Here is a 26691-nt window from a genome sequence, read left to right on the forward strand (position 1 = left end):
TCTCGTAAGATCTAGTCCACTGGATTTCTTGCTAACAGAGGGAAAGAAACGGAAGTATATAGTTTGTTCGGTTATTGTCATTCGTTGATGTTCATTAACGTCCATCAGTGAGAACATGTTGGCGATCCTTTAAATTCGGCGCGTTTTCACTCGGAGTGCACGTCTTGTCCTCGCGGAGTCGAGTCACGAAATCCGTATGATTGATGCCTCGGCTCGAAATAATAATAATAATTATTAAGCGGGAGCGGATGGTGAAACCGCACTCTCATTTCCTGTGTCTCGAAACGAGGGTTCGAATTATCGGTGCAACGATACGGACCAAACAACGATGTAAAAAAATGTCATGGGAAGTCCGGTAAACAAAAATAAAAAAAAAAAAAAACAAAAAAAGAAGAGGACAACGAAAAATCATGTCACGCTCTTTTGTTATCGAACGACCACCAACTTTTCGCGTATTTACCGGCTGTCTTTCTTTCATTATCCTATTTTTCTCGGACAGGGTATCGAGTACACTTGTAACCCGAGAAACTCGTTCGAATGTAGTTTCACTCGAAAATTGAGAACCTACAACGCACTCTTTTTTGTCCATAAGAAATGTATATGATCTGTTCCAAAAGTAATGAGATTATGGGTTTACATTTTTGATCCGTTAACAAGTTGACTGTTATACAAATGACAAATTTATTTTTTAAGCAATAAGTGACAGGGATATTAATAAAATATTTTTCTCTGTTTGTTTCAGGTGTGACACTGGATAAGTGTGCATGTTGCTTAGTGGCGATTTCGGTAAGAATCATCGCGAAACCGGAGAGAAATTGTACGGAAGTGTCGTGCTTGTTCAGTGCATGGCCGAATTCATCTATAAATCGGTAATGAAATTTTTGAAAATATCCTATAGCTCCAGTGAAGTGACTCGTATCCGTATTAAAGATTGATTAACCTGAATCTCCACTGAAGATCATGCAGAACCTTCTTAATATCAAGACACCCCCGGATATTTGCTCTCAAAACGCCCCTTCTCGATGACTCATGTAAATTCAATTTTTCTTTGAAAAATTATTAATCTTTCGTATCTGAGATTAGTATCCTGTATTGATACATAAATTTTCTTTAAACTACAAAATTGTTTTGGAACCTATAGCACACTCAGGTGCAACGTGAGTTTGCTTTAGCTAAAGGTAGAAGTAGAGGATGGAACGTTCATAATTCGCTAAGAAAAACGGCTCTGTTCTCAATCGAGAGGATTATAAATATTTTAAAAGCTAGAAATTTTATTAACCGTGAAAAACGTCGATTCAAAGAAATAGAAATATCCGATTTATGCGAATAGAAGGGTTATTGGCGTGTTACGTCATTTTGTGGATCAAGGCGCTGAAGAATCCAGCAAGACGATACGGCCCTGTCCTCGGTGGGTAGATAGGGTATAATCATGGCGAGTTTCGTATCTCGAAGGGGCACACGGGAAGATGGTCCAACATCTGCCGCTGCAGGGAATCTCTGCCCACATGCTGGCCAACGTACACGTACGTACGCACGCACACGGGCAAAAAGTGACATAGCTACACGCCGGGACGTCATGTAAATTCATTCGAAACACATGGCAGGGCCGAGGCGGCCTTCTTCTCCTGCGTGAGCTAAAGGGTTCTTCCACGGAGGAATCCGTATAGCTACGCGGACATTGGCTCTGGCTTAATAGAAGAAAAAAAAATAAATAAAAACGATCGTTTTGACTTTTAGACTACGATCTATCTTTCTCTATCCTCGGATAACAGCGTTTCGAGGGACGCTGAGTATGTGTTCCGGTTCGTCGCTTCTTCTTCTCTAAGAAATTCTTGGAATTCTTTTGATTTTTGGTTGGGTTTTAATTTAAATTCTGTATCGAGGAATTTGTTGTATTTGAACACAATTTTTTACCATTTTACATATTTTCTGAAATTTTGAACCATCTTATCTCAAATTTATAACACGATTCTTAATTATTCCTTCGTATCTTGTCGATATATTCCCCATACGATTATCAAATCACAGATAATGGGTCGACTAAATAGCTGCTTTGAAAAGCGATTACCGATCTCCTGTTAACAGGTGAAAACTAAATTGGTTCAGATCAATTGAGAAAAAAAAAAAAAAAAAAAAATGAAAAAGGAAAAAGAACATAAACTAACGGAGCAGGAGAAGATTCTCATTAATAAGTCGTCGATCTTCTTACGCGATTAGGAAGAAATAAAGGTGCCAGTTAAAAAAAACAGCGCGTCGAAATAACAGAGAGCGTTCGAGGGTAACGAGTACGAGCGGCTTAACGAGGGTTCCGAAGAAATCGTTAACGGGGTAATTCTTGCGTTCCGCGGGTAATTACGGCGTCGAAACCATAGAATTTCCGCGCTCTTCATTCATTATGCTGACACGCAGGCAATAATGGATAGCCTTTTGTTTTCGATTCGTCAAATCCAGGCTGGATTCTAATCTCGGGACCCGATAGCCGGTCGTTTATAAAACGTTAACCGTGCTCGTCGGCAAAACGAGCAAATAGGGGGAGGTAGAAAAAAAAAAAAAAAATAAAAAACATAAAAAGAAGACGAAGAAAGAGAGATGGTAAAATAGGAGGACGCTTGCCGTGCGGAATTGCAGAACTGCCTTTAATTAAAGCCATCAAGCTAGTTGAACAATTATCATTAATTATGGACGTTGCTTGGCCGTTCACATGAGCCATCGTCGTGGCGAGCTCAGCCTAGAGAAGGTTCGTTCGCGTGCACCGCGTCAATTTAAAAAGGAAAATGAGAAAACAAAGAGACAGGGATCGAGAGAGGAACGAGGAACGATACATATCCACCGTGTGTTTATCCACCAAAGATCAGTTATTCGTTCCCCTTGCCCGATCTCAAGACCGGTTCAATTTGAAATCTTAAGCGAAACGATTTTTACCGCTAATTAAAGGCGCGTTAATTAAAAAAGTACAGCCCCTGGTTTCATGCTCGAATCGTCCCTTGATCGTTTATAAATCGTTGTATCGTTAACTCGGTTATTCGCTGACGATAAGGACATTCGTGGGTCGTTACGATACCACAGAATTATATTATGAAAATTTATTCGATTGATTTCTTCGATTGAAGAAAGCGAATGATCTTGAAAAGTATCTTCCGATTATAGCGCCGATCAAGAGTATTTCTGATTCTCGTTGGTAAGGTCAAAGAACTACTGGCGACAGTTTCGAAGGCTTACCGTTTCGAAAGCACAACGAAAATCGTGGCGCAATAAAAATCACGATTTACAGACCACGTCATCGTCGTAAAACCGGGGCCAATGACTCGATGAGCAGGCCTCGCGTTTCACTGCCATGAGTTACGTTCGCCAGTTAATTCCTCTTGGACCCTGAAGCACGATTCAGGAATGCGTTGATAACGTTAGTGATCGTGTTTATTTTCTCTGTCTTCTGTTTAAAATTCTTTGGAGGATAAAGATGGCTCTATTCATAGCACCACTCCTTTTTTTTTTTTTTTTTTCAAAATATTATTTTAAACGATTCATTGCATATTTATTGATCTTTATTTTGAGCTATATTTAAAAAACGCAGTCAATATCTTTAAAATTATTAAAATCGTTAAAAATGATTACTGAATATATTTTGAAGTTTTAAAAGTTGAGAGGCAATTGAATTTGTCAAAAATTTTGAAATATTTCTTTTACATTATAATTTGCTGTTGAAAATATTGATGAAGTAACTTCAATTAATCCATAATTATTCTTAGTATTCTATAATACAGTCTTTCACTAAATTCTTTTTAAAGATATAACTATCAGGGAACGACGACGTAGTGAATATCCAAATGGAAAGAAAATATAAGGGAACAGGGCGAGCAGTCCCTAAAAGGGTACTTCGTAACTGTCCGTCGATAATCTTCTCGCGACGATAATTAATTACGAGTTATTTGGAACGTTGCCCGATTACGGTGTGTCTTAACGGGACAATAGTGAGCGGGTAGGACGATAATGGGGCCCGATAGCATGTCCTTATTAGGAAAAATTTAAGGTTCGACCGCGTGTTTACGAGCGCGCGGACCGCACGCCAGAACGAGACATATTTCTCCGTGAAATTTAACGAACCTCCGCGCAATGGGACACCATTAAAAAATTCCTGAGCGTCATGTGGCACGGCGCACGCAATGTCGATAAACGCCGCCGGCTTGAATAAGCCCGCGAACCCGCTACAACTAACATGACCGGGAATGATAATATTACCAGACATTTCACACAGACCCGTGCAAAAGTATCATCAAAAGAAAAAAAATGACAATTGATTTATTAGCTAAGCGGATAATTATTTTCCGTTTAATCGCTGGACGGACACGGCGAAACAGCTTTCTAACACGAATTTTTTGGATAAACAGGATTAATTTCTTTATTATGGTACTATTTCTTGTTTGTCGATAACGGATAATTATTATAGCAATAAATTTGAACCATGGGTGTAATAATGTTTGATAAATTGCCATTGTTGGGTACTAAATGCTTAATGTGAAAATTAATGGTAATTTTGAATAATAAATCAGTGAAATTTGATAAATCATTTTTAAAAATTGGGAAAATCTATGTCTGAGAAAGATAAATGTGTATTCGCAACGAGATCAGACGGACGTTTCAATTATTTAAGCCGACAAGGAAGGCGAGCTCGCCAGTAAAAAGTTTAACGCCGATGGAAACTCGAAAGTTCATTTCGTGCATGTAACGAACTTAAATAGCCGGATCGTGTGCACCGGTTGGCCCGCGACTATTATCAGATCAATAATTGCAAAGGAGGGTCGAACTTGCCGAACTTTGAGCCGCGTTTCAGGCTAATTCGTGCCTATCAGCCTCGTGTCTGTCCCCCGTAACTTCTTTGAAAGGGGGTATAAAAAGGAGTTTCTTTGCACGTTGCCTGGAAAGTGCAGTAGCTAGCGAGACGTTTGTCTAAAACTGCGTTCAAGTTAAAATCACGGATAAAGCTTGAAATAAATGGAACTTTGTAACGCACTTTGATCACAAAGAAGGTTCTTGAAAGAAACTAAAGGAAAAAATTGAAGAAATCAGTAAATATGTAAATTTTAGAATTGAAAATATATTCATGGACCAATGATAGAACTTTAAGAATTTTTTCAGGGCTGTTTTCTTCGGTATAACACGATAGAAAATCGACGAGTTTTCTCGTATAATTAACCAGTTCCTGCAAGGCGTATTTTAACCCCATGGTGACGTCTCTATCCGATCGGGTCGGCCTCATATCGCGGTGTTTACTTGAATTTACATCACACATACATATGTATGGAAGAAACTACGATTTGTATCGTCACGTTGGCCAACTAAGGAGCCGGAGTCGTTAACGAAGAGAATAATTAGAAAGCGCGGCCAAAGGCCCATGAACGATTCTTCGTACGTCCACTCTTTCATTTTCTTTTTAGTCGTAAGTAGTATTAAAAAAATCCTCCCCTTTTGGATCGTAGAAAAACACTAAGATTTTTTAATTTCTCAAAGGATTTAATTACAGAAATATTATATCACAGTAAAATCAATTTATTTAGAATACTTCTAATAATTTTAAGCTCAATATTTAATTTTTTTTAATCTGTACGCATTGTAAATATTTGCATTTAAAATCCTTTCATGTAAAAAGGACGTGTTTATAATATAATAATTATAAAGAGTTAATTGGATACCCCACGCCCATATGTATCATCCTGTAACTCATTCGTTTTATATCCTTCGACTATTACTAAAAACATTTCTTTCGGTATTTCAAGCCTCGTTTTATGCTTGTTGTAAAGTGTATAGTAATTCCAGTAGAATACATACAGAGTTAGGATACCCTGTTTAGGAAATTGGTTGTTACTGTATTGCGACTTTTACCATTCCTTTCTTCGTTGAGATTATATTTTCGCTTCATGCAATATTTGTCAACGAAGACAATTATCGTTAATCGTGAACCTATTTGGATAGATTGATTCTTTTCTATTCATTACCGTTTTAAAAAGAAGGAAAATAACATTTACAAAATAATATTTCTTTTTAATGAAAAGAATTAAATGAATTAAATTCATTTTCAAATCACATATCCAAAACAATCAACCCTGTTAATTTAATAAACACAGCGAATTGAAAGAACGAGGTTCTGGTGAATTTGAATTAGTTCCACTAATTGCTCTAAATTGCTTGTATCTGATAATAAGAAATTCTTCAACGTTCTTTTGATGAATACCTACTTGTAGTTGCACAAACGCGATCAGATCGAGAGGGATAAATCATTCCGATAGGACTATATTTACGACTGCATGGCAACTGATCGATAATCAATTATAACTCGGATCGACAGCTTTATCGTCGATCGTGGAAAATTACCCGCCATTAATTCTCACCTTGGACTCCTTCACTGTACACAGAATAAAACCGCGAAATTATACTCGTGTACCACAGAAATCGACATAAACGGTAGAATAACTTTGATCGCATTCTAACAAGCGTTCATCGACCGCGAATTTCCATGGTCCGTCGGTGAATTAATCGTCCCGATAGTGGATTCGCGGCTCTCGCGAACGGATTCGGTGTTTTCGCCGACCTTTTTTTTCCCCTTTCGGAGACACGCGTACGCGAATTAATGGGTGGATGCCGAGGCAAGCGAGGGTAAAAAATTTGATAAACCTCCATGGTGGTCTTTTTTTCCCTTTGTCGGCTTCCAACGAGCGGCCAGTTGTTGATATTTGTCATGAAAATCGTTTCGCTTGTCGGCAAACAGAACTCGCGCCTCGGTATGAACCGCGTGAAAATGTATTCGAAATCTCGTGCGATAAAGAGTGGTAGAATGGAAAAAAAAATAACAGAAAAAAAACAGGGTAACCGGAGGGAGTGAGAAAAAAAGAAATATGCGAACACCGACACGATTTTCGGAGGCTGTAAAAAACACGTGTTTGCACGGGGAGCCGCGGTTGGGTCCGATCAGATGGCTGCAGGGCTGATTTGCATGCGACCTTTGCCTCCAGGTGTTCCAGAATTTGCATACGAAAGGGTGGCGCTCGCAGATCTCCCCCTCTACCCTTCTGGACCCCCTCCCTCGGTCGCTCATTTCGTTTCCCTTTTGCTCCTCTGTCTTTCTCGTCGCGGCTTTCGTTCAACCCCCGGTGGACGCATTTATAGGTTACTGGCTCAGCGTGTCGTGCTGTTAACTCACCGTTAAATTTTCGTTAACGTCACTTCTTAACCGGCCAGACCTCACCGGTCGGACGGGAATTAGTTCTGTGTCGCAGCTTCGGCTTCGATTCGTTATTCGAGGCATCGGTAGTAAAATAATATTATTCCTTTATGAAATATTTGTTGAAAGTTCAAGATTTCTAATTGAAATAATCACCCCCTTCGCTAATTATAGTTGCTTGTCATGAAGTAGTCATTGGGTACCATGGATAACTATATTATTACTGTAGAGAGCTGGGAAACAAGAAGTAGTATATCATATGGTGAAGCAGTCATATTTGCTAATTAGACTTGTGTAAAATTAGAAAGCCGACCAGTGTACGCGGAGGACCCCTCTTACTCCAGGGTGAATTCTTTCCAGCTCCCTACAGTATAACACAAGGCGTTGACATTTTTCATTTTGCAAATAAAACAAAGTTGTAGGAACTAAGATTCTTGGAATAAAAGAGCTAAGATATTGTAATTAAAAATTTGTTGACGGATAGGTAGTATAATGTCATGGGGTGAGTTCTATTTCTGTGATGCACTCAACCAAGATAATTTATTTATCTACTTATGTATAATACAGGGTAAAAACAATAACCCTTTGTTAGAGACTGAGAAGAGGTACTGAATAACATGGTATACATAGTTGCTTGATACAGCTACATTGACGATAAATAATGGTTATTCGTCTAATAATTATGTTCTCCACGTTATTTAGAATGATTAGGATATATACAATCTGCATATTTTAATGAGGTTCACAGATTATAGTAATTCACTTGTTTCTTATCAGAGCTACCAATCTAACTTATGAAACAACGAGTCTCATTACTTTTGGTTTAATGTATAAAAGATTCTACTTGTACATTCTTTGAATTACTTTTTATAATTACGGTTAATTATTAGTTATTTTAATGTGTTGTGCAATAGAGATAAATTATTGAAATGGATAGAATTTTATATTTGGAAAGTCTGATGAATGGGTTACATTAACTACTGAGAAACTTACTCTTTTTAAATTGTTAATCTGGGAAAAAGGGGAATCATTCGAGAATTTTATACAAAAAACTTCAAAAGATTCTGTACAAATTTTATGAATGAAAATTTCATGCTAGAATGATCAGTTTGCTCAAAGAAAAGGGAATCAAAACTGTTTTTTTCATTGCTGGAATAATTAAATTCATTCAGAAGAAACGAATTCACAAAATGTTAAAAATTTCTAGACTCAATTGAACGTTCGCGAATCAAAGGTAGTCGAGAGGGCAAAACAATGTGAAAAGTTTGCAATTCACCAAATCAAAGGCAATTATGAGTTCAATCACTGTGCCTCGAATAAACCTATTAAAAAGAATTGCGAATCCGATCAAAAATATCGCGAGTATCTTTTTGTGTAATGAAATTTTCCACGCGAACCATTGATTCATTTGTTGCGAAATGCGAATTTTCATTGAACAGGATTATTTCTCTTTCGGTGTAATGATTAATCGATAAGAAATATTTTTATAAAAAAGAGATTTTGTGTTGGAACTTACAGCAAACAAGACAAATTGCAGCAAACCAAAATTAATAATATAGAATTTCAAAATAAGGCTTATGCCATTTGCTGCCTCGGAGTTAAAAAAAAAATGAATTTATCATTTGAAGAATCAAGTACCTCCTATTATCTTTTTATTATATAACATTACGGGTAGGAATGAAGTATTTGTCGTTAGAATTGTAGCGAGGCAATAAATATTTTATGTTATCTTGTACACCACCTGGCTGTTTCTTCATCGGAACGTTCTGTTCTCAGAAATATCGGATTGTGATTTTTTCCAACGTTCTTCAAGTCTGATTGCACACTGCCAAGAATAATGATAGCCTTGTCACGAAACGACTGGTTACTTTTTCCTTAAATTATCGTTTCTTTTGATTGAAGAAGGACTGTTCTTCAAGACATACGTATCACTCAAGTATTTTGTCATACCAATGATTTATTGCTTACTTTTGATTTTTCTCTTCTTTTCTGTATAAATAATTCTTCAATTCATGGCAAATTATTAGCTAAATACAATGCTAAGTTGTTTTAATGAAAATTTCATTAAATTTTATCTTGCTGAAGTATCTTAATTGCGAAAATAAGTTATTTTAAATAATCAATAAAAAATTGATTCACTGAGCAATTTCAAACGGTGTTGAATTAATCTGAAGCAAATTACGATGGAGGAATCACGTTTAAAAATAAAGATTTCGAGCGTACTTGAGCCAAGTCTGAGTCACGGCTTACTTAAACTACTTCCACTCCGGAAGTTGCGAACCTATCTACTTGACGTGTAACTTTTCACAGTTGTTTCGAAGCAGACTCTAAATCAAGAAGAGAAGTTTCGTATACATATACAGATTATAAATCACATTTATCATTTTTCTTCAGTTATTAATTACATCTCCAATTATAAGCGGCATTAGATTTTCTTTCTCATCGTGTATCCACCTATTTCCAAATACAAATTTGAATTGCAATAGTACTTATATTAATGAAAGGAATTTGTTTCATAAATTAATCTTGCTGCCTAGTTATCAGAGGCAGTAGAAGATAGAGCGGAAGTGGCGGAAAGATACGAACGTTTCTTATGATTTTTCTCCGTCCTCTCCCACTTGATTCTCGGCTAATCACTTAATCAGCCCCGAAACCTCCCCCAGTGTCATTGCGGTGCGTGCGAGTACGCGCGCGTGGGACCCGCGTGCGTGTATACGTGTGTTTCGCGATGACGAAGGAGAGGGCCGAACGGCAGCCATCTTGGCTGACGTCAGCTCATGCCGAGCACGCAACCGCGAAACGCCGACTTCCTCGTTGCGATAGCGCCTTACTTTTTTATTACTCTCCCTCTTCGTTCCTCTTTAACGCGACACGTTCTGTCCTCTCTGTTTCGCGCGCTTCCCTCACGCCGATTCTTGCTCGTCCCCCTTCACCTCCCCCGTGCACACGCTGTGCGTGCACGTTTAGGCTGCGAAACGAAGCGAGACACCCCTCCCGTGATATCTAAAATGGCGGAATTTAATGGACAAACGCTTGGATATTATTCGCTACTCGCAATGAACATTAAGGTAGGCGGTAGTGGTGATTACTATCGCAGCTGTTCGGTTTCCGCGCCGCGGAAACGGTGTGAAACGCGTCTCGAGGATCCTCGGGAGTTACGGTTGATATAGCAGCCGCTTCATAATTTCCCGCCATGTAATTCCCGCCGGAGAACGCCCATTATTCTTACACGTGCGTGCATGCCAGTCTCTTGCCTGGCTGTTTCGCGTATGACATTCACGTTTATAATTCCTCATTTTCTGGAAAATGGTCTCTAGTTCATCCCCAGAGACCCCGAAACGAGGAATTATCAAACGGTTATTAAAAGGGAAAAAAAATCGAATAACATCCCTATTATACTACTAATGGAAAATTGGACGTGTCCATTTCTACTGTGCCTTTCACCCCATTAATGACCCCGTAACTTGAATTAAAACGCAGTTAAGATCGATCTTGTTGTTTACGGTTTCAATAAAATACAACAGGATCCCGACGATCCTGTAACTCAGATCGGGAAGAACCAGTTTTAAAATAAGGGACGATTGAGGGTGGAAGGGATAAGAGGATGTACAAGAAAAACGAAGACACCGCGAGCGCTGTCGTCCGTTGCGATAGAAATTTTCTTTTTCTTCCATTTTTTGCGGAAACATTACGATTTATTATGGCGCCTGATACTCGTCACCGATCGGATCGGTACGCTTGAAAACCTGCTCCGGTAAAAAGCGAATGAAAAACGAGATCAATGGCCGGCCAGGACGCTAATCTAGACCGGGACCCCGTGTTTTGTTTTCTTCATCCGACCAATCACGTTGCCGAGTAAACTGTCTTGGACAAGTCTAAACGTCACTGAAGCGAATATTCATTTTTTATCTAACCATCGGCTCCGATTCAGAAGTTGCAATAATAACGAAATTATCCTGGGGGCTCGTTTCTTCTTCGCTATAAGTGTTCTTTGTATCCTTTCAGTTTTTTTTATCGTATAATTTTAAACAATTTCAGCTAATATCGATAGCATTTTAGTTTTCCAACGATTCCTTGGCATTCGAAATAATTTTGCTTCATAGAAATTCTAATATTAAACTGTAATTTTCATTCAAATTAATTTCTATGAATCTGCATTCTTAATGCCACGTTAACTATCATTCATTCTCTGGAATCATTATTATTGCAAATAATAGAAGATATTTACCAGAGTTTAAGGCTCTTAATAGGAAACAAATTGATGATTTGTTCGAATTACTATTATCGCTCTGTCACGCCCCGCCAAGGGGATTACAGCCGTTGACTGTTACTTGTCTGCTTTATTGCCTACTGCGCCACCGTGTTCGCACTATAATATGCTAATAGAGGGATGCTAACCTCCCCCTGTCACGATGGATCGTCGTATCCTATTTACGAGCACTTGCCCCTCACTTCCCCTTCTTGTTCGCAAGAACATTACGAGGATCTTAGGAATAGTCGTATGAGAAATGGCCGGTGTGCTCGTGTAATTGTAGGAAACGTCGAACACAAGAGGTGAAGAAAGGCAAGTTTCAAATCAAATTCTTCCAATTCCATTCAATCTCAAACACTGAGAGAGAGGGAGAGAAAGAGAGAAAGAAATTCAGAAAAATCTAAGAATATATAAAAAAAACTCTATTACATTAAAAGATAAAAAGAAAATGAGTTGATCGTCGCGTTAGAAAATTCTGATTCGATGAAAGAGGGATAAATAAAAAGGGAGCAAAATCAAAAGCATTTTCTCTTGTTTGCACGCATCCAGGTTAAACGAGGATCGTTCGCGAGCCCACGATCATCCAGGAAGGACAATTGACCGTGCTGACTGAGGGTTGGGTTGGGGCTTGGTTACGGGCGTGGTGCACACGATAAAAATGGCGCTGCGCGAGAGCGAGGGTGGCCTCTTTTATCCTCGCATAAATGCCGCGTGTGTGATGCACCCCCAACAGACCGCCCCGGTTTATTCTGTCGAAAAACACCGTTCGCGTCCCCCCTCTGCGACCCCCGCGTCCTTTCGCGTCAGGACCCTCGCCCCGTGCCACCCTTCTCGTGATTGGAAGGCACGAGCTCCCGCTTAACCCCTCAGCCAGCTTATTATGCACCAGTCGGATAGATGGATGGCACGAGAATGGTTTCGGGATTGTCAGAGGGCACGTCAATGACAGATCGAGAGATTTTTCAAGGGTTTCTCTCGGTTTCGACGTCCACGCGGGGATATCTTCGCTTGAATGGGGTCAAACAGTATTCTTCAGGATCGTATCCTTGAGGAAGGTGTCTTGTGCAGTCGTGGATAGAAACGTTGGAATTGACGGATGTTGGGTGCAATTTAGGGATGTATATTTTATTGATATTATAATGACAACATTTACGTGAAAAAATTGCTGGGATGTAACAAGTTTAATGACCTACACGTAGAGTATGTACGATTCTCGTTACAAATCGAAGCAAACAATACTGCTCGATCTCATGTTTTAAAGAACACTTTTAAGACTGTCATAACAATAAGCCATACCAGGGGTGAGTAGGTGGGTACAATCGGTAATTAAATAAACGACGAAGGTCGCGTTGAAGCCCGACGATTGATCCGCGTGATGGGCCTAATGGGTGAGAGTTATGGGGTTTCGACGCTCGACTTCGTCAAGGAACCCGAAGTTTTCGTTACTTTTTCGTCACCGATGAAACTACGCTCTTTTTTCAAATTAATTATAAACATTAATTTAGCAAAATATAATAATAGCAAAGGTTGCATCAAGATATTATAGAAACATCAAATAATGTCTGGGTTATAAAAAGACAGATTCGTTTTGCCGAAGAGCAATGTTACACCACTTTTTTATAGGATGCTCTTCAGCTTTCACCCACCTCATCGATGAGTTACGAGTTGGCCCAATTGCTGCAACAACGTGTCATTCATCGATACTTTTTATTTGCGTGGTCAGTTCGCGAAAAATCGAGCACGGGAGGTGAAAAAAAAATCAGGGTTAGCCAGTCAACGGAGGGTGTGAAACGCGCCCCTAACAATTCCATTTCCGACTGCGATAAACCGTACGATCGCGGCCGTGCAATAAACCAATCGAACCGGATGTGCCGGGGAATGCAACAACGATCTCGGCCTGAATTTTTCGTTGTTTCACGTATCCAACGATTCGTGTAAACACTGCAAACACTGTAGATTATCCTTTGTATCAATGAAACAACAAATTCACACCTCAGAATTATTCATTTGTAAATAAATTTGTAATTTATTGAATCATTAATATTGCGTTTATTGAGAAATTCAATTTGTTGCAAAATTATATAATACCTATCGGTAGTAAAATCTTCCTGATTTCTATTTAGAATCAACGATGGAGATAAAAGGATTTTATCATTTGGTTTCCTCTTTGATGAACGATGCTTTGTGCACGACGTTATCGGTTTGTTTGAATATTCAACAGAGTTTGCGATCGGAGTTAGAGTCTTTAGAAATGCCAGTTTCCGCTTTTGATCTTGAGATTGTGATTCGAACGGTGAAAAGGTATGCGGTGTACTAAATTGCTGGAATGTTAGATGCCACGATTCATAGCGTGAATTACTGTTACTATTATAATTATTGCAAGCAGTTTATTGAAAAAATTGTTAGAATTCTAGTATAAAATCATTATAAAAATTAGTATATTGTTTAAACTTTGATAAGTAATTAAGCACAGATAAAGATGTGAAGGTTGCAAATTAATTTGCCGACCTAAAATACAAATCCAAACCAAAGAATCTCTGTCGATAAAATATTCGTATCGCGATTACGAGTGCCTCGCGGTATTTATTTATCCCGTGCGACGATTGTGACTCAAGCATTTGCTCGCGGAATATCAACGCAGCGAAGGAACGCGCGTTGCAATATGTAGGGAGAGGCATGCAACGATGTGTCGCAACGTACGGACGCGAGGGTGGATCAGGAGGATAGGGTGGGATGCAATTGCACCGGCCACACAGTCACGTAGCCACGTTTACATGGATGCTGGTAGGACACGTATAATGGCCGTGTGCACATCGTCGATAGTTATTGCTTTGTTATTGGGGCGCGCAGCCGGCCGCCACCGAATGTTGGATTTCCCTTTATTGGAAATTTCCTGCGCTCCACTTCTGCGATTTCCCGATTTCCCGTCCGCAAATATAACGGGAGAGCCGTCACGCGTCCGATTTCACCCTTCCGCCCACACTTTCTCCATCATTCGTCCCCCTCTTTTGGTTTCGTTTCTAGTTTTATTTCATCCTGACATCGATTCTATTGATGTTGTGTAGCGTAGTTTCGATGGGTTCAGCACACTTTTATGGCTTTTTCAAACAGAGATCAAAATTTCAATCGAATCGATTCACATAATCTTTTTATATTTTTCTTTCAAAGCTAAACATTAAATGTTATAATGTTTAGAATATTACTTCTTTTTACTTTTTATTAAAGTGACAATTTAAATGATTTCGTGCTGATTTCTTCCATTTTGTAAGAATCTTTCGACCGTTTCGGTCACCAATGCAACGAACAAGGGGGTGGGGTTGCGCGTGGCTTAATTGATTAAATTTCGAGGGGTTTTCGTTCTACTTTCACCGTGAACGAGTCTGCAACCCTGCATTGACTATGGTTCACTCCCCACTTAACCATGTTTCCCCCATGCTTTTCGAAAAGGTCGATCTGGGGTTCGAACGGTCGCACTCAGGGTCACATGCATCGCAATGGCTCCCATTTTGTCATCTTTTTCCGATGATGTACGGCTGTACAGGACGTTTAGGAGTCTCGATGCCGTCATTGGACACTCTTGTTATTCGAGAATGATAGAGTCGAGTTTAAGGACGCGGATATCGTTTCGTGATTGCATCATTTGTTCGATTATGCTTCTGGTTAATGTTAGCAATCATTTCTTGCTACTGAAGGAAGATTGCAACGTAAACATAATTGTATACATCTACTTTTTCTTATTAAAAAGATAAAATATTACTGATTCGAATAATGCTTATTTTGAATGTAGGTTGTTACTTGAGTTTTACTAAATAGCTTTATAGAAAAAAAAATATGAAGGTAATATTTTATTAGTTTGGCATTTTGTCTTCCATTTTTGTCGTTAATAACTGGTAGTTCCTATTAGTATGTCATTAACGTAATCCTTTGGAGGAATGACTCAGAAGTGCACAATGATTCACCGATGAGTTGATTGCAAAATCCACGTGTACCTCGTGAAATCGATAGACACGTGTCAATATTTTTCCTTCTCCTTGGCAAAATTCCATTTACTGTTTTTTCATATATGCCTTATTTTTGCTTTTTAAGCTTCGGGGATTTTTAGATGTAGAAACACACACCCTATTTTGTATAAAAATATTTTTTAAATAAAATTCGAATACCTACTTAAAAAAATTGCAAGTTAGAAGTCTGGAAATTTTTATCCATTCTACATTTTTATGCACTTTGCAACTATTTTACAATCTTACAAAACAATTTCTAATTACAAGAAGCTTTATCCTTCGACTTCATTCTTTCATAACCCCTCATCGTTCTCTGCAAGCTTTTCATACTTTTTCACAGTTGTACTTGATCCTTTCATTTTAACTCAGAAACAGATTTTATATTTTTCAAAGCGAACTTCCCTGGAACAATAATACAGATTCCGTAACAGAGGAACTGTAAACTTTAGACAGTTCTATCGCAATATCATTCCACTGTCTTTACAATTCTCTGCAATTTTTCATAATCCTCCAACATTTTCCACAAATTTCCGCATCTCTTTATACAGAAAACAAATATCTAGATTAAAGGAAGGTCTAAAGAGAACTGTCCCATTTACTGTATCAAAAAATACTGAATTTTTTTTCACTTTTTCTTTACGATCAAATGCTATTTAATTTCAATTAATCAAGGGGACCCTCCAAAGGTTAAATAGCCCGAGACCCTAGAAACCTTAATCCGGTCCTGGTTACATCCCTTAAGAAAAGAGCATCAAAAGTCTAGAAACAGAGCTGATTGTTGCAGACGAAGTCAAGATTCACCGTAGTAATTTTCAATATCCACCTTATTACCTCGAAATAATACCTCGATCCCAGGAGCCCCAGATTACAGCGTAGTTCCTCGTTTCCTTGTCGACGGTGTCGGTGCTTCTAATACCGTCGCCACTCGAAACGAAATCTTATCCATATTTCGTGACTCGGCTAGCAGGGGTTACGTCGAAGGAAAGGAGAGAAAAGAGGGACGAATTTTTCGGGGGATGCGAGAGCGGAAGCGAGCGGCGAGGAGTCCGCGAGGGGAGCAGTTCGCCTTCCGTCGAGGCTCTCCTTTACGACCACGTAGGCGTTTTTACAGGATCTCGCATCCTCGATTTCGTACGAGTACCTTGCTCCGGGTATTAAACTTCTGTTTTACGCGTTATCCTGACAGACGAGTAATAGCCGTGCAGAGTTTCATAATTCCGGAGTACCCTTGGAAATGGCCCCGGTTGCTTCTTCGGGATCCTCTCGACAAGTTTGATTGCCGCGACGGACCGTGAAGCGTTCGATGGATGTCAGCGTTCGATCTGCTCGTAAGAGATGAACGAGACTCGGCCGAAAATTGATTCAAACACGGCTCGTTTCACCGTTATCTCTTTCCCACCGACAGATACGTTTGTTTCCGTTCGTTTCGATAGGGTACTCGAGTGGCCTAGCTGATAAATTGCTAACAGTTTTTTCGGATAACCGGTCGAGAATTGCAGGGAAAGTGAAACTTTTTCGAACGAATTTTCAATGGAATTGGTTAATGGAATCTCGTTTGAAAATACCTACTGTGTTTACATCACTGCTAGATAAGGAAAACTCGACGCAATCAACTATAATTGAGACTAATGACTTCGAGTAGTTAAGGAGACAAAGTCTATCGACAAACGTAGTGACTTTCCGGTTTGACTGCCTTTAAACGTCATTGGCTCATCGAAATGTTAATAGGCTGAAAGAATTTTTTAATTTTCCTCTGGTAAATCAAGGATAGACTTACTGCGAATAACTGTTTTTCTTTGTGACTTATAAAATCTCGAAAACATTAAATACCTTTTATCGCCCGGACGGCGGACCATGGAGAAAGTCTCAATTTTAATTTAATTTGATATTTTCTACATTTTGCGCTGTTCCTCTGAAAATTATTCTTCCAATAAGTGGCTAATAAATTCTGGCCAATTAAACAAAAATCAAGTACAAAGGATATACATGAAAATGGCTAACCGGTCCTGTGGGTACCCGAAGGGTTAACGGTAACCCGTCGAAATTCAGTAACAAATTACCAAAAGCTTCCATCTTCTTTGCAAGAGCGTCGAAATGAAACTGGTTATCCCATTTCGCGATACTCGCATTCCCCTCTGGGGATACGTTGGTCCGCGATGAGGGACGTTCCAGCGCGAACGTTCGCCACCAGCTCGTAACACGGAGCAATTTCGACGGCCGAGCACCTTGCTATTCACCTTGAAACCGGTCCGGCGATGCTCTTCCTCGCGGGGCCCCCGATCAAATCGAATCTTCGTGTCCGATCTCTCGTTCACCCGCAAACGAGTTCCACCTCGTGCGCGGATGCGAGAATGATTCGCGAGTACCCGTGTTTATTTGCCGAGTCATCTTCTAAATTGCAGCGTGTTACGGCCGTGTGTCGATCGTGGATCGATATTGCGGTAAAAAGAGGGGAAAAACATTATTGCCCGGCAGCGGTGTTCAATCGTTCAAGTAGCCGCGAGTTGCGCGATTCCCACTGACCAACCGGGCTTGTTTTCCTCCTCGCTGCTAATAATAACACGATTCTATCCTAGAATTGGATTTTAATTAATGCCGATTCCGTGTGCGACTAGAACATATTTAATTCGTTGAAACTTTCTGAGGAAGCGATAACTAATTATCTTGCACGATATAGGCGTAACTTCGTATATTTATTTCTTTTAAATTGGATGCTTTTATCTTTAATTAACGCTTATTAATCAGTATAAAGGGAATAATTTTATACTTGGTCAACCTTGACTTCTTTTTCAATTCAAGTCGGTCATTCGAAGCATTTGTCACTTACAATACGATAAATTTATCGATGACATGCTTAATTAAGACGTGCAATAATGAAGTCACCATTGAGCGTGCATTAAATTAGAATAATAGACATTCTAATTCTAAATAACTGATATTGTTCTTCGCGAAATATGCACATAAGTTCTTGCATAATAAATGTACCATATCGAACTACTAGTCGTATTGTCTCTCAAGATATTTTCTAGGAACGTAATTTACTTTGAAATTAGAATAATTTGAAAAGGTCTGCCGAATCAACTTCTCGTCCGCCTGTATTTTCGACATCGATCGATATCATCGAATCCGTATTATTTATTTCGCGCGATTCGCGGTCAGATTACGAATTATCGCAACCGGACAAAGTACCATGCGAATCTTTATCGCCGGTTCGTAGCCGAGCGCAAATTGGACGCGCGATCGTTTAAGGGGTCGTGTGGTTGCTCGAAAGCGGGTCCCCTTTCCTTCCTTTCGGGCCGTGGAACGGTTCGTTCGGTCCACGGTTACAGGAGGAAAGAGGGTGCCCGAGAGAGGGAGAGATCGGCCAACCACGATATATAATGCCGCTGGCATGACAAGGCGAGAGCAATTAGATGTCGCCGGATGCAGCTGCAGGCGATTGCGTCATCGGAGTTACTTTGCAACCTTGATCTCTCCGGAAGGGTCTCCGTTGGCCTGTCCCTCCCTGCTCTACGTGGTTCCTACCACCTCCATCTTCTTTCGTCGCTGTCCTTCGATACATTCAGCTCGCTCGTTCAACGTGGAATTCATCCGACGCGATAAACGCGAGACGAACGATGACAGATTCGCGTTAGTTCCGCGTATTCAGACGGAAACACGGCGTAACTATGGAAATTTCGACGGCAGCGGCGGCAGAAAAGTTACGACGGCTTTCATTTACAAGTCGCCGCTTATTTACATTCAATCAGCTAACGAGTGGAAAAAAAAAAACAGAGGGAAAAACACACAGGCGAAGAAAATACTGATATTAAACGGCGATTCGACGATAAGGAAATCCGTTCTATCCGAAGGAGATCGCGATAGGCTCGCGTGTATTCTTCGGAAACTCCGCGCAAAAAAATAGGATTATCTTGTAAATCAAGCGGTTTCGCGACGTGCCCCGGAAGCGACTAGCCGGCCCGTGTAATTTAGACGCCGATTAAGCTAAGAGTCGTTAAAGAGTTTGAAAGGAGCGCGGAGATAGGAGAACAGGTGCGATCCTAGAACGATATCGCGTACGTAGACGCGAGTTTCTCTCCTCGTCGTAGCTCATCCCGCCGAAGCGGAGCGGCGAAACGCGCGCGACCATACGAACGAGCCGCTCGTTTTTGCCGCTCGGTCATCGCGGTGTGTCGTGATCCTCGCCGCGGAATCGTGGGACTCGTTAGCCCGCGCTCGGGTTAATTATCCTCAGCCTGGTGAGAGCCTATGTTTACTCTACCTTCGGCTTTTTCTTGCCGGCCCTCTTCGGGGGAAAAAAGAGGAACGCCTACGAGGGCCAGATTATCCGTATCCTCGACTATCTGACTTCTATCAAAGACACGAACTATGCGATTTTTTTCCAAGACTTTCCGTGGAAGAAAATTGGACCGGCTGCTCGGCTGTTTCGTGATCGGTATTGGATCTTGGCATTTAACTAGGTGTTAATTGTTAGAAGCTTGAAGGATCAAGATACCTGTTGGTTCTTCTAAGGCTAAGAAGGATCTTATAGAATTTATTTGATGGTGATAGAACAGAAAAGCTGCTAACAGACTCTTAAGATGTGACAAAATATTTGGGACTTGGTTTTCTAATTTTTTGAGATTCTATTCATTCTGATAAAATAATTAAATAATTAAAATATTTACATTAGACTCGTGCATTTCAAAATGCAACATTTAGTTTACTTTTCACATTTTCATTAATATTTCTTCATACTGAATTCATAAATTTTTTATTATATGAAATTTTAGTTTGATTTTGAAATGTGAATCATACTGCTAATGTTTATACTGAAATCTATATAGTAATGAGTAATGAATTATTAAATGAGTACTAGCGAGAAAGGTTAGCGAATGTCCCTCTGGCGACGAGTACTGAAAGTATCATCTCAAACATTCTAAAATGGCTGCGTCTAGCTCGTAAAGTATCACCAGACCATTTTAAAAGACGGAAGATGATTCCCACCTAACTGGTATAGGAAAGGTGTAGGCGATTCTGGAATTAAATTATGGAAGATTCTCATCGAACTTGTCTCTGACAGTATAAAAACATTTTTAGGGAATGGTAGCCTTTGAACAGCGCTGATGAAGAAAATATTTTTCCTAACAATAGAAACACCGAAGAATCTTCGCGCTCGATCATTTCTACCCCTATTATAAAATTCTTTGCTGGATAAATAGTTTCTTTCTCTGTCAATTACGGGTAAATTTTCATCGTCGCGTCAATTTCAACGGGTCATGGAAGGGTATAACATGCGTAGAAGATGCTTGGCTCGCAGCAGTTTTCTTCGAAGGAAAAAAAAGTTCCCACGGGATGTGGAGAACTGCGGAAGAGGGACGTATAGGAGCACGTGTAGCGTGGCTGCGACAGCTTAAAGACAATTCACACATGGCCGACCTATTTCGTGGTTCCTTCGTCTCAGATGCGTGCACGTTGCGCGTGTTCCTTCGGTATGCAAGTAGGACTGCTAGACATCTGTCTGATGTGTTTGTTAGGCGAACCACAACCTTTCTTGGGGAACCAAGAATTTTTGACCATGCTGAAGAAATAATTCGTTTCTTCCACCATTATTGGTTTAACCCTTCGATTCCAAGCAATAAAATTATTCATAATTTTTCAAAGTTTCTTCCTTTGGAAAGTGAGTCCAAATATTCCATCTTTGAGGAAAGAAAGATACATGTAAAGCTCCCTTTTATTGACAACGTTCCGTGTGTTAATCTTCCGTCTCCCGAAACACACCCCTCTATCCTCGTTCTATTCGACTTGATTGGTTCAGCGGGAGTCCATTGCAGCCAGCTGCTTTGAATAATTAACCGAGCATCGTTGATGCTCCGATTGGCTCCACTAGCCGAGGAAACGACGGGAGACAGACAATTTCCTACATACTAGTTTTCTAGTCTCCAAGTTTTTTTCTCTCTAAATAAACTTGTCATCGGTGGCTAAAATTACATAGAAATTTTATTTTAATTTGTAAGAACCACTCTTTAAAATATTCATGTTTTCTGTCGTCTCTTTTATTACATTAACTGCAATATCATTAAAGACTAACTATTTCCAACTGAAATTTTCCTACGTCAGCCGTTTTTGATCGTTTAAAAAAAGATTGCTGTGCGAACACGTGCAATTATGATCGCGTCGTGCCTCAGATGGCGATCGACGAAACTGTTTTATGTTAATTCTAATCGCGCGGCAATGATATCATTCGACTGACTCACTGGTGGTCACGTTGATCTGGCTAATGCATTTAAGTGCGAGCAACCAGCGGCTAGTGCTATTAATCGTTCGGTAATCGAATCGTTCAATTGACTCGATTTTCCTTTGAACGACGGATTATCTGTTGTTGACGGTCTCTTTTCTTTTTCAAGTTTATCCAAGGTGCATCAGTCGAATCGACGTTCGCGATTCGTTCCATCGAATCGATACGATGAACCATCGATACTCACGAATTTGTGTTTTTCTTGCCTCTCGCTTTGAATTATTCATCGAACGCCTAAGCGTGTAATTGTTGTTGATCCTTCGACCATGGTTTCACATTGTGTTTCGGTGTCGTTCGACTTGTATTGCTTTTCAGTTGCTAATTATAATGATTTGTGATCAGAGGATGGTGAACAAACATTTCTCAGACCTTTCTCAAAGGAATTAGTGAATGTCGTAAGTACTGCTGTGCCATAGTAAATTTATTTTTATATTTTAGCAAGGGGAATTCTATTTGAACGATATATTATTTTGAAGTGATTCTAAATCAAATTGTTCTCATTAATTCAAACGATTTGAAATGTTGCAATGAAACTAAAAGCGAACCGGGTCGTTTTCGAATTTCCAAGAAAGTGAAAAGAATGCCTATAACATTACCCTCTGTCGGTGGCCACAATCTTATCAAAATCACATACTCGAGCGCGTACGAAATAATTCTTTCACATATTTCCAATCTCTGTAATCTGAAAAAAACAGGAAGTTTCACGATGCCTTTAGACAACTGTATTTACGGAAGAATTTCAAAATCATCTCTCGACACAGCTGCACCGCGTACAGGAACAATATCAATAACCGCGACGATCACAATTACCAACACAAACACCTCCTCTTATCTCGAATCTGAGTAACTTTGATAAATCGCTTGTCATTCTTCCAACCTGCCACATCACCAAATCCATCCAACGCCTTTCTCGATGTCCCAACAGAAAGAAGAAAGACGAAGAGGAAGAAGAAGAAGAAAAAAAAAAGATCCATCTTCCTCTGATTTGCAGGGCAACCTTGATCGTTGGTAATCTCGATCCTCCGAGATCCACGCCGGCGATCCTCTTCTTCCTGTCCCGTCTCCCTTTCCTCGACGTCTTCTTCGTCTTCTTCCTCCGCGGACGTCGTGTCATTCTTCACCGCCAGGGGCGTCAGTGTCGCCGGTGGACTCGAAAGAAGGAGGGGAAATCGGAGGGCCGTGTGTGTCCTCGCCGTGTGTGTTTCTAGTCGATGCCCCTCGAGACTCTTCAGTTCTTCACGGGCCTCCGTGCGAGCAGGTTTTACGAAACTGTTCAAACTCCATCCTTTTCCCCTCCACGACTTATCCACGAAGGAACCTCTACTCTTTCGCTACAGTAAAACGCAGCCGAATACATTTTCGACCACGTCCTCGAAATCTATCATTTTTCATCGTGTACCTCGATTTAATCGTTCTGTTCGCACTTTTTTCTTTTGGAACGTTCTATTCCTTGATCCTTGAATAAAAATCATCTTCGAAAGTATCCAAAATCAACCCTTCAGAACGATCCTGCTGTTAGGACGGTTCGTGATCGATGGTTCGAAAAAAAAATCGAGACGATGGAAGAAGAATAGTGCGTGAAGTGCGTGTACCGAATAGTGCTCGTGAAGTGACTAACTGTCTGGCGCGAAGAAGATTCATGAAGATAGATCGAAAACGAGAGGGAAATTGAGGAGAGAGGTACCGATCGGTACGTACGCATATATGGTAGAGATCCAGCAGCGAGGTATAGAGTTCCTACGTAGCGTTCAGAAAGTAGGAACTTCATACCGTGCTCTTGGACTTGCCGAAAGATCGTCGACCGAATGTAGGCGGCCGGAGATTGTCGAAATGAGAAATTAACGAAAGCGAAACGATACGCGGGGGATCGATAATGGAAAAGTACCGGCGGACGCAGCCACAGAGGCCGATAAGCACGGGATTTATCAGTGATCGCTCTACCAGACCCGCTCGCTACAGGATGCCGATTTCTGTCGAAGTAAGTGACGACTGCAAGCGCCTACTGTTCCACCGATTTCCTTATTTCGGCAGTTTTTTTTCTTTCCCAACGTTGCAACGTGTTCGCTCATTTTCCCGTGAACGTTCGCCCACAGTTTCGTGGCTGATCGATCGCGCGCTGGATCACTTTGCTACCTCGTGATTCAGCTCTCTGTCTCTGTTCGTCGGTAAAACGATTTTAGGAATGTCTACCGTATTATTGAAATATTGGGGTCATTCTTGTGATTTTAGCATGTGCGATAAATGGTTTTGGAAAATTCTAAGAGAAATGATATTGATATTGAAATTGGTGAGAATAATTGATTTTAGTGGTTTTATGTAACTGAAAAACACTCCCATGTGGTAAAATGCTTTAACAGATGTGAGTTGGTGAATGCATTTTAAAAAATTCGTGTAATAAAATGTTTTCAAAGATTCTATTCATTATATGGATTCTAAAATATAGAAATTCTTTTATTTAAAATATTCTTGCAACAAAATATTATTTTCTGAATTTTTGAAATATTCAATCAATTTTTATGGTAGAATACTAGTTGAATTTTACGTTGATAAAAAATTTAATAACAGTGTAGTAAAAGCTGGTCCGGTTAAAAAAAAAAAAAATCCGCTTTTACAGCTAAACAAAATTCCTGATGAAAAATCGGAAAGATACTGTTTTTTAAATGTTAAATATTCTTCTGAATTGGGTCTACAAAGGAATATATTAATTTTTGAAATTTTTATCATGAATTTTAATTTTGTTTTTAAATCAAAATTTAATGCAATTAAGTGAAATAAGCACAGTATTCCAAATTTTCTCTTCTTCGAATAAAAGTATATTTGTGAATGATATGCAAACGACAAGATAAATATTTCGAATTGAAATTTCCATCGATTAAGGTACCACGATTCACGTTCCAAAAACAGACCCGTCATTCCAGTCAAACTTTTATCGAAAACAGAACACGTAGAACATGGCAAGTATTCGAAAGAAAGGAAGAACAAGTGGAATTGGCAATACCTCCAAAAATAGTATGCCACGCTTTCTCGCTTACCAATCGAATCTATGATTTGAAATTTAGTTAAAAATGCCCTTGAAGAACGGCTTCTTCAAACTACGAGGCTATAATTAAGAATGTAAATCCATCCATGGTAGTTCGATGAACAGTAAAGAATTAATTATTTAAAGTACCATCTTGGAATAAATTTGAAAGTAGAGAAGGTATTCGTTTATTTTTAGACACATGTGCATGTTTATGGGTATAAAATATAACTACAATTTTGTATTGTTTTTTATGGCTTTATATGATTAAAAAGTATTTTGAACCTAAGTCCCGTTAAATTGTATTAAAAAAAATTATGAAAAACTGAATATTTAAAAATTCTAAATAATTGTTGCAATTACTTTCTCAGCACTGGCAGAATATTCCACTTATAAAAATTCTGGAATCTTTTGAATTTGATATCTAGAAAAATGTAAAGTAGATATTATTGATTTCAGATCGTATTGGTATAACATAAAATTAATATGAAATGTAAAATATCATCGATAATCTACGGAAGCTTATGCAATCATAACATATCAGAGTACACAAAAAATATATGAAGAAATGAAATAAATTATTCAGAAAATGTGTAAATGAAGGTAATACTTTCAATCACCTGAAGGGAAAAAATATTTTATAAAAACATATATTTGCATTAAGATCTATGGTCAGAATATTTGTATTCATATTTCTATTTGTTATTGAAATATAAGTATTATTTGATAGATATTATTAAATTAATATACCGATACATTGAATTTATTACACTATTCCTAAAAGACTATTTAGAGCCTTAATTTGATGTTAGAAAAGTAAATTGTTTGTTCATATGTGTACATGTATTGCATATTGTTAAAAAAAAAAAAAAAAAATAATAATAATAATAAAGAAAATCCTGCAGATGTCATCCACCTCTATTTGATATATGTATAATAATCTGAAGTACCCGAGAAAGGAACAACGGGTTTCAATTAAAAATATATACTTATCCAATATCACTAAATGTCCAATAAATATAAAGTCCAAAATTGTTATTATTCTGTATTCGTTATTATGCTTTCAAAAAATCATTATATTGTAATTTACCTCAGAATCGAAAATATTAATTTTGTCTATGATTTTGGGAAAATGCGCTCTCAAAAAAGGTAGAAATCAGTCTCGGGACAAAACCGTCGCAGAGAATAATTAGCCATTAATTATCGATTCGTCGCGACGCTTGACCGTGCAACACATGACCCTGAAGTTTTACGTAAATACCGCGAAATCAAAGTTATCTTACTTATCATGATCACAATTGATCATGTCGAAACCCTGTCTTCGCTTATGATCGAACTGTCTCGATTGATTAGCAACTCATCGATTAATTTACTTATCAAACTGCGTATCTGATTTCCTCTTATTGTTGTTGACGTTGCAAATTCAAATACCGAAGTTCAAAATATTTTCTTTTTTAAGTAAAAGAAGGAATCGATATTTTATTTGCTTACTGTATGTCGGAAGAGGTAGACGTTAGAAAATATTTGTGATACAAAACGAAAAAATAAAGAAGAAAAGAGAAATTCAGACAAAAAATAGAAGACACGAGTGAATTCAATGATTTGCTGGTTATTTTGAATCTGAAAGAGAGACGACTTTTTCGGCGAAAAATGTCTGGGAAGGTGAGTGAAGAATTACGCACGACTTCAAAAGGGGCAGTCGAAATATTTTCAGCGCTGTAATAGGACATGCAAATATTTAAGGTGTTTCCGGTTACTTTGAGCTCGAAAGAGAGATGGAATTCTAAGAACAGGAAATGTCTACGAACGTAAATCAATAATCGTGTGTCAGTTGATTTTGCATAATTGATAAGATCAAAAAGTAACGTTCTCTTAATAACTTTAACTTTCTAACATAGATATTTTCTATTTTTAAAGATCCTAAAAAGA

General features: G+C 39.0%; 1 protein-coding gene and 1 long non-coding RNA gene across 5 annotated transcripts in view; one reads left to right on the plus strand and one right to left on the minus strand.

Moving 5' to 3' along the window:
- Nucleotides 1-26691, minus strand: part of MESR6 (misexpression suppressor of ras 6) — a 564119-nt gene that overhangs the window by 143529 nt on the left and 393899 nt on the right. The window lies entirely within an intron of this gene.
- LOC117605904 (uncharacterized) overlaps nt 1-26691 on the plus strand; it is a 46409-nt gene that overhangs the window by 10980 nt on the left and 8738 nt on the right. Inside the window, exon 2 of the long non-coding RNA XR_004581828.2 lies at nt 743-26424. This is a non-coding gene — a long non-coding RNA (uncharacterized LOC117605904). The remainder of the gene's footprint in view (nt 1-742; nt 26425-26691) is intronic.

The sequence above is a fragment of the Osmia lignaria genome, chromosome 9 (genome assembly GCF_051020975.1).
Source record: "Osmia lignaria lignaria isolate PbOS001 chromosome 9, iyOsmLign1, whole genome shotgun sequence".
Taxonomy (NCBI): domain Eukaryota; kingdom Metazoa; phylum Arthropoda; class Insecta; order Hymenoptera; family Megachilidae; genus Osmia; species Osmia lignaria.